Genomic DNA, 8,720 nt, shown 5'->3' on the forward strand with positions numbered 1-8,720 from the left:
AATTGTCAGGCTTTACCATGCCACTCTTCTTGAAATAGCCGACCACATATGCAGTCTGCTAGTCATCTGGTTCATCACGTGAGGCAAGCAAAGATATAAAACTCTCAGCCAGAGCCCCAGAAATCTCTTCATTTGCCTTCCATAGCAGCCTAGGATAAATTTCATTTAGCCATGTGGATTTATCCACCTCTAAGGCCGGTAGGGCATCAAGCACTACATATTCATATTTCACTTTTTCCATTCACTGAGTTCTCAAACTCTCAAGGTTGTTTCCTTTGTGAAACCTGAAAATGTATTCATTTAAGACCTTAACTCCTACCTCCATACAGAGATTGCCCCTGTTATCCCTAAAGCCTTACTCTTTCCCTGTTTTTTCTTTACTTTACTCATAAAACTCCTTGAATATCTAGCTTAATTGTCTGCCAGTAACAGTCCAAATTCCAATATACCATACTATTTTCTTGTTAACTTCCGATCCAAACATGGAAAACATGCAACTCACCCTTCCCATTGGTATAGTCCTTGGATTGACTAGAGCTGATGTGATATGATTTTACTAAACATTTCCCACTTGGCTGCATCTTCTATTTACTCCATCACAGTCCCAACTTGCATTGCTAAAATCACACCTCCTTCTGTCCCCTACTCCTATGACTTTTTTTTTTATCTTTTGAGTATATTTCATTGCATCTCTTGTTCCATATTTGTTCTTTTTACTGGCTTCATTGATTAGCATTCTTCGTTTTTATTATTGTACAAATTCATTTTTTAGTCCTTTAGTGCACTTACAAAGCTTCACTAAAATAGCTTTTCTCTATTTATTTTCAGTTTTGATTTTGCAAATAAGTAACTAAATTATATAAAATATTTCAAAAATTGTATGATGTCACCATTAGAATAATTAGAAAATTTAAATACCTGTGTTCTCACTTTCCAAAATGTCCTTCAATAAAGCTGCACATCGGTCAATGCCTTTATGAATGTTTGTAACCTTTGGAAAAATTGAATTGAATTGATTTTATTTCTTACATCCTTCATATACATGAGGAGTAAAAATCTTTACATTACGGTCTCCGTTCAAATGTGCAATGTGCAAATTATAGTAATTTAAATTAAATAGTATGTACAACAGGACAGTCAATATAGCATAGAAATACAGTTGTGTTAGCATAAATTAATCAGTCTCATGGCCTGGTGGAAGAAGCTGTCCCGGAGCCTTTTGGTCCCAGCTTTTATGCTGCAGTACCGTTTCACAGATGGTAGCAGCTGGAACAGTTTGTTGTTGGGGTGACTCGGGTCCCCGATGATCTTTCAGGCCCTTTTTATACACCTGTCTTTGTAAATGCCCTGAATAGTGGGAAGTTCACATCTACAGATGCGCTGGGCTGTCCGCACCACTCTCTGCAGAGTCCTACAATTGAGGGAAGTATAGTTTCCATACCAGGCAGTGATGCAGCCAGTCAGGATGCTCTCAATTGTGCCCCTGTAGAAAGTTCTTAGGATTTGGGGGCCCATACCAAACTTCTTCAACTGACTGAGGTGAAAGAGGCGCTGTTGTGCCTTTTTCACCACACAGCTGGTAAGCACATATTCGGATATGTCCATACTTGGCCTCCTCTACTGCCATGATAAGGCTAAACTCAGGTTGGAGGAGAAACACCTCATATACCGTCTAGCTAGTCTCCAGCCCCTTGGTATGAACATAGAATTCTCCAACTTCCGGTAATTCCCTCCCCCTCCCTTCCCCTATCCCTATATCACTCTGCCCCCTCCCCCAGCTGCCTATCACCTCCCTCATGGTTCCACCTCCTTCTACTACCCATTGTGTTTTCCCCTTTTCCTTCTTCACCTTTCCTGCCTATCACCTCCCTGCTTCCCCTCCCCAACCCCTTTACCTTTCCCCTTACTGGTTTTTCACCTGGAACCTACCAGCCTTCTCCTTCCCACCCTCCCCCCACCTTCTTTATAGGGCCTCTGCTCCTTCCCTCTTCAGTCCTGACGAAGGGTTCCGGCCCGAAATGTTGACTGATCGGTTCCACGGATGCTGCCCGACCTGCTGAGTTCCTCCAGCGTGTTGTGAGTGTTGCTTTGACCCCAGCATCTGCAGAGTATTTTGTGGTATGTACAGATCACGTGAGATCCTTGGTGATGTGTATGCCGAGGAACCTGAAGCTATTCACCCTCTCAGCCCCAGATCCACTGATGTCAATATGAGTTAGACTGTCTCCATGCCCCCTGTAGTCCACAACCAACTCCTTTGTTTTAGTTACATTGTGGGAGAGGTTGTTTTCTTGACACCACTGTGTCAGGGTGATGACTTCTTCTCTGAAGACTGCCTCATTATTATTTGAGATTAGGCCAGTGTAGTGTCGTCAGCAAATTTAATTCGCAGATTGGAGCTATGGATGGTGACAGAGTCATGGGTATACAGAGAGTAAAGGAGGGGGCTTAGGACATAGTCTTGAGGAGCACCTATGTTGAGGGTCAGAGGGGCAGAGGTGAGGGAGCCCACTCTTACCACCTGTCGGCAATAAAAGTTAATGCAAGTAGTGTTAAGAGGAAGACTCTTGTGTTACATTATTGATGTTTTGCACGTTGATTACTATAACTACTGTATATTCTGACTTCAAATTGCATTGTACCAACAGACACACCTGATCCTCAGAATCAGTGGAATACAGCGAATAACCAGACTCTACAGAGGCTACGGAAGCTTTTCCTCCTGTGTTCCTAATAAGAAAACAAAAATCAAAATGGAATAAAACTAACTTTTACTTTCAAATGGATTTCGAGATGAACCATTTAAACTCATTTGTTACATAATGCTGAACGTTATGAAAAATAGTTGTAAATCTGTTTATATTTATGTACTGTTCTTTCTTCCAAGAAAACATCTGCAACAGGTCAGTGCAAGGAGGATATTGACATCAATAAATGTTCCTTTTCATGATATTCAGATAAAATTCTGCAGACTTTTTTTGATATACAAACTCCCACAATATTAAGATACGAGACAAATGATCATGTTAAACCAACCTACATGTTTTAGTGACACTGAGTACCAAACAAGGTGCCCACAGCTTCCAAAGTCTAATAATTATGAAAAAAATCATGTGAAAGGCTTAATAATTTATTTGTTATTTATGTGAGAAATAAAAAATTGTGGAAGCAACAGCATTATAAGCAATGGAATTCAGTACATTAATTACACTCAGCATTGTATTCTGAAAACTCTGATGCAGAAGAGAAGCATTGTCAGTCTCAATAAAGGCATGTTCAGGCAGCCATTTTTAGACAAATAATACATTGCTCTTTTGGAATATATCCTTTGCTCACATCTGCATTATAAACAAACAACTGCTGTAAATATTTGAACCTCACGAGAAAGTTTACCATATTGATTATGATATTAGTGTATATAATTGAATCTCTTACCTTTTTTTTCCACTCCATTGCTTTGAAGAGCCCACTAAACGTCCTGAAGAGAGCACCTAGCAAGGAAATTTTCATTAATTTTACAAAAAAATCCTAAATAAATTGGCAACCTCTAACTTCTTTGCACTGTGGCCTGTTAATTTAAAATGGTAATCAAAATGATAGTCCCTGATATGCATATTTGTTATAGGAAATCATGTGTCATCTTTCACTACTATACCAGTGGTGCTAATAAATTAAAACTGAACAAGTATTTTTTTTCCAAATTAATTTTTGAGATCTGGGCATCATTGATAAGGCCATTATTTATTTCCCATTCCTAATTATTGCCGTGGAAGTGGTGTTGAGCCACCTTTCTGAACCATTTTAGAAATATTGTTGAAGATATTCCCACAGCGCTATAAGGAGTTAATTCCAGGATTTAGAAAAAGCAATAAAGGACCAACGAAACACCTCTAGATCTACTAATAAAAATCCAAGTGACATGTAAGAAAAATAACAATGAGAAAATTCCAAATATTAAAATATAATTTGAAACAAAGTCAATGGAACCATGAAAAAAAATTCCCACTTAATACTGCAAGCCCGCTTTAACACTTTTCTTCCTTTTAAGTCTTCACTTAAAATGTAGATTAAAGACGACCTTACAACATGCTGTTCCCAAATATCTGTTTAGTTTCCATTACTATTTGCAATGGATTTGATTTGTTATGCGTTCCCTTCTTGTTTCTGTATTAGCACTATATCTTGAATAATTTCAAACGTAACAATTCAAAGCAAAGCTAGGGTAAAAAACATAGAGGTATTAGTTCATTTAATTGTTCTACTCGCTTCTCAGAAACAGTTGTATCATCACCAACATACATGATGAAATTTGTTGTTTTGTGCAATACATTAAAAATTACAAGTTACAATAAGAATCATAAAAAAATTAAGTCGTGCAAAAAGAGAGCAAAAATGAGGAAGTGTTCATGGTCTTTCCAGAAATCCGATGGCAGAAGAGAAGAAGCTATTCCTAAACTGATGAGTTTGTGTCTTCAGGTTCCTGTAGCTCTTCCATGATGGTGAGGATTCTTAATGAGAGATACCACATTCTTAAGGCATCACCTATTACAGATGTCCTCAGTAGTGGGGAGGCTAGTGCCCTTGAAGCTGACTGAGCTTCGAACTACCTGAAGCTTTTATCGATCCTTTGTATTGGCGCCTCTATACCAGATGGCAATCAATCTGTAAGAATGATCTCCACAGTATATCTGTAGAAATTTGTAAGTCTTTGGTGGCATACCAAATCCCCTCACACTCCGTAATGTTGACACACAAGAACTTGAAACTTCTGCTTTAACTCCTTTCAAACGAATTCCTCCTATATTATTTCCCTTTCTGTTACCATTTCCATGACCTTGATCACACACATTAACCCTTTCTGATTTTTGCATTTTATCACCAGCACCAAACTAACTTATAATCATTATAATGCTAACCACCCTTCTTGAGAAGGGTTAAACTAAATTGGCAAGGGGATGGGGCTGAGAATGGGTCAGTTGGTATGCAACTGGATGCAGTGTGCAGTGAGACAATCAGGAAAGACAGGTAAATGATAGGGTAAAATTACAGTCGGTGGGATGAGTTGCAGTGTAACATGAGGACAAAATCAAAAAGGGTAATGAATGCATGACTGAAAGTGTTATATTTCAATGTATGCACTATACAGAATAAGTTAAATGATCTTGCAGTGCAGATAGAGATTGGCAGATATGACATTGTGGGCATCACTGAGTCGTGGCTCAAAGATCAGAGTTGGGAGCTTAACGTACAAAGACACACATTCAGTCGAAAGAACAGGCAGGTAGACAGAGGGGTGGGATTGCTATGTTGGTAAAAAATGAAATAAAATCCTTAGAAAGAGGTGATATAGGATCAAAAGATGTAGAGTCATTGTGGGTAGAGTTAAAAACTGCAAGGGTCAAAAAACTGATGGGAGATATATACAGGCCTCCAAACAGTAGCCAGGATGTGGGCTACAGATTACAATGGGAGATAGAAATGGCTTGTTAAAAGGGAAATGTTATGATAGTCTTGGGGGATTTCAATATGAAGGCAAATTGGGAAAATCAGGTTGGTGCTGGATTCCAAGAGAGATTTTGTAGAATGCCTATGAGATAGCTTTTTAGGGCAGCTTATGGTTCAGCCCATTATGGGAGAAGCTATTATGGTGTAATGAACCAGATATGATGACAGAGCTTAAGATAAAAGAACCCTTATCAGACAGTGATCATAAAATGATAGAAGTCATAATGCAGTTTAAGAGTGAGAAGTTAAATTCAGATGTATCACTATTACAGTGGAGTAAATGGAATTATAGAGTCATGAGAGAGGAGCTGGCCAAAATTGATTGGAAGAAGGCACGAGCAGGGATAACGTATCTGAAGGCAGGATGACACAACTGTGGCTGACAACAGAAGTCAAAAGAGGCAAACGGCAATAAATAAAGCAAAAATTAGTGGGAATTTAGAGGGAAGCTTCTAAAAACCAACAGAAGACAACTAAAAAAGCCATAAGGAGGGAAAAGATGAAATATGAAGGTAAGCTAGCCAATATGATCAAAGACAATACCAGAAGTTTTTTTTTTCAGATCTATAAAAAGTAGAAGAGAAGTGAGAATAGATATTGGCCCACTAGAAAATGACACAGGAGATGTAGTAATGGGGGAACAAGGAAATGGCAGACAAACTAATTAAATATTTTGATTCGTCTTCACTGTAGAAGACACAGTATGGCAGAAGTTCGAGAGTGTTGGGGGCAGGAATGAGTGCGTGTTGGGTGATAACAATAATAAAGAAAAGCAGAAATAGCTAACTACATCAGAAAGATGGACGTGTTCCATTACATAACAGATAACTGGATATTGTATACAGAATGAAATAAGCAGTATTTTAAAGCAAATGGAGTACTTTTGCTGAGTGCATTGGATTTAAGGCATACAATCTGCTTCGGAGGTTGACTGTTCCAACCAAACCAGCTGAAAATAACTTTGCTGATTATCGTGTAAGACCATAAGATTTAGGAGCAGAAGTAGGCCATACGGCCCATCGAGTCTGCTCCACCATTCATTCATGGGCTGATCCACTTCATCCAGTTATCCAGCAAGTAATGCAGGAACATTTGGAACCAAAGCCATTGTTGCTTGCAGAATGCTTTAGGTTTCATAAGCGGAATCAAAAGGAAGGGTAGCCTATTTCAGCATAGGGGGCTGAATTGCACAAGTTATCTGAACATTGTCAGTTTAGTAATGGGCTTAATGATGCACTAAGAGATCGTGGAATCTAACTAGAAAGCATTCAAAAATGTCTCTGAACTGAAGCACAGCTTATATTTAAGAGCAGCTGAAATTGCTGTATCAATGCAAATAGCAGAGACGAAATTGAGTTACAGTCAGGAATTAAAATGAGCGTGCACAAAACTGCAGTGTCCAAACAGAAACCAGACTTGCTGAACAAATGGTGTTACTGTTGTGGCAAGAGCTCCCATACACCAAACCAATGCAGATTTAAAGGCAAAACTTGCAGAAAATGGATCAAACTAGGATACATAAAAAGAGCAGGTTTGGCAGACATAAATGGACTACACAAACAAGAGAAAAAAAATTAAAAAGTCAAGGTACAATTTCAAAAAGAGCACTAATCTGCTTGCTGTTGATGAAAAATCTGATGGTGATGAGAATGACAAAAGACTGAGTAGACTTAAGATTTAAAATGTGAAACCTAACAACAGACATGCAACATGGCTTGTGCCAGAAGTGAGTGGCAAATCAATCAAAATGGAAATGGTCACTGGCTCAGCTATTTCAGTGATTCCACACAATGAGCTTGAATGGCATTTCAAAGATACTAAACTGAAGCTTGCAGATATACAGCTAAGAACTTGTACTAGAGGAAAGATAATTCCTGTGAGAATGACATTCATAGCAGTCAAATACAACAACCAAGAAGCCAAGAGCAATGCCTAACCATCCCTGGGAATGGCTTGCATTGCCTTGGCAGAGGATTCTTGTGGGTTTTGTCAGACCACTCAAGGGCACAAATTTCTTGGTAGTAGTGAATGTAGCTACCAAGTAGCCATATGTTTTCCCAGTGGACTCCACTACAACCTCGCACACTGTTGATGTGTTGAGAAACTTCTTCACAAGGACTGGTGTTCCAGAACACTTAATCAGTGACAATGGACCACAGTTTGTGGTGGAACAGATTCAGTCATTCCTAAAAATGAATGGAACAGAACATATATCTGCACCATGCCACCCAGCTACAAATGGCTTGGTAGAAAGGTTTGTTTAGAGTCCAAAGAATGCACTGTAAGCAATGTCAGCAGAACACACTAAACTAACACTGAATCAGAAACTGACTAATTTCCTCCTTGAATATCATAATGCAGCACACTCCACAACCAACAACTCACCAGCTGTGCTGTTCCTTTGTCATCCCTTGCATTCACACTTGGATCTCCTCAAACCCAATCTCAGAAGGAGTATGCAGGACAAAAAGGTGACAGAAATTCTACTTAAACAAGGCTCCTTAAATAAGGCAGTCTGATGTTTCACTCCTGGACAAGCAGTCCTGGCGAGGGACCAGACTGGTGATCAGAAAGATAAAGGACAGAACTGGAACACTTCCCTACACAGTAGAAATTGCATCTCATATCACCTGGAGATGGCACATCAATCAGTTGAGGACAGCAGAGTCAATTGTTAGAGAAGGAAAGTGGCCACTGCAGTCAGAACTACTTCCTGCAATCTCAGAGTCAACTCCTACAACCACCACGGAGGAGGTTCTCTACAGTGATTAAATCTTTAGGTCTGAATGGGACAAATTAAAACTTACAATGCATACAGGTGTATGATATAATACATTGTGTACATAGTTGAAATGCATTCTCTATTGCGTTGGAGTTTATAGCTAAGCAGGGAGAAAGGTTCTGTATTTAATATTTCAGTAGTATGAGTAATATTGTAAATATATTGTTTGATTAAGCATTCTTGTTCATATAAATAATTCATTACAGGTTATATGTAAAAATAAGTGAATTGCATATGTCATGATGCTACCACATGATAGGTGTGTGCTTCGCTTAAAGTAAAAACCAAAGTTAGACACACATTCCTGGCTCTCTTGTTTTCCTTTGAAATAGTTTAATGTTTTGAATTTACAAAATGTAACAGACTACACCCCAGGGTTCTGAAAGAGGTGGCTGGTGAGATTGTGGAGGTATTGACAATGATCATTCAAGAA

The 8,720-nt window shown here is 38.8% G+C and overlaps 1 long non-coding RNA gene across 1 annotated transcript; it reads right to left on the bottom strand.

Moving 5' to 3' along the window:
- Positions 1-916: 916 nt before the first annotated feature.
- Positions 917-3,493, bottom strand: LOC140193260 (uncharacterized). Its single transcript, XR_011884685.1, has 3 exons — positions 3,436-3,493; positions 2,655-2,730; positions 917-991 (listed from the first exon to the last, which is right to left on the bottom strand). It is a non-coding gene; the product is annotated as an uncharacterized lncRNA (long non-coding RNA).
- Between the last annotated feature and the right edge of the window lie 5,227 nt (positions 3,494-8,720).

This window comes from Mobula birostris, unplaced genomic scaffold (assembly GCF_030028105.1).
Source record: "Mobula birostris isolate sMobBir1 unplaced genomic scaffold, sMobBir1.hap1 scaffold_4820, whole genome shotgun sequence".
Classification (NCBI taxonomy): Eukaryota; Metazoa; Chordata; class Chondrichthyes; order Myliobatiformes; family Myliobatidae; genus Mobula; species Mobula birostris.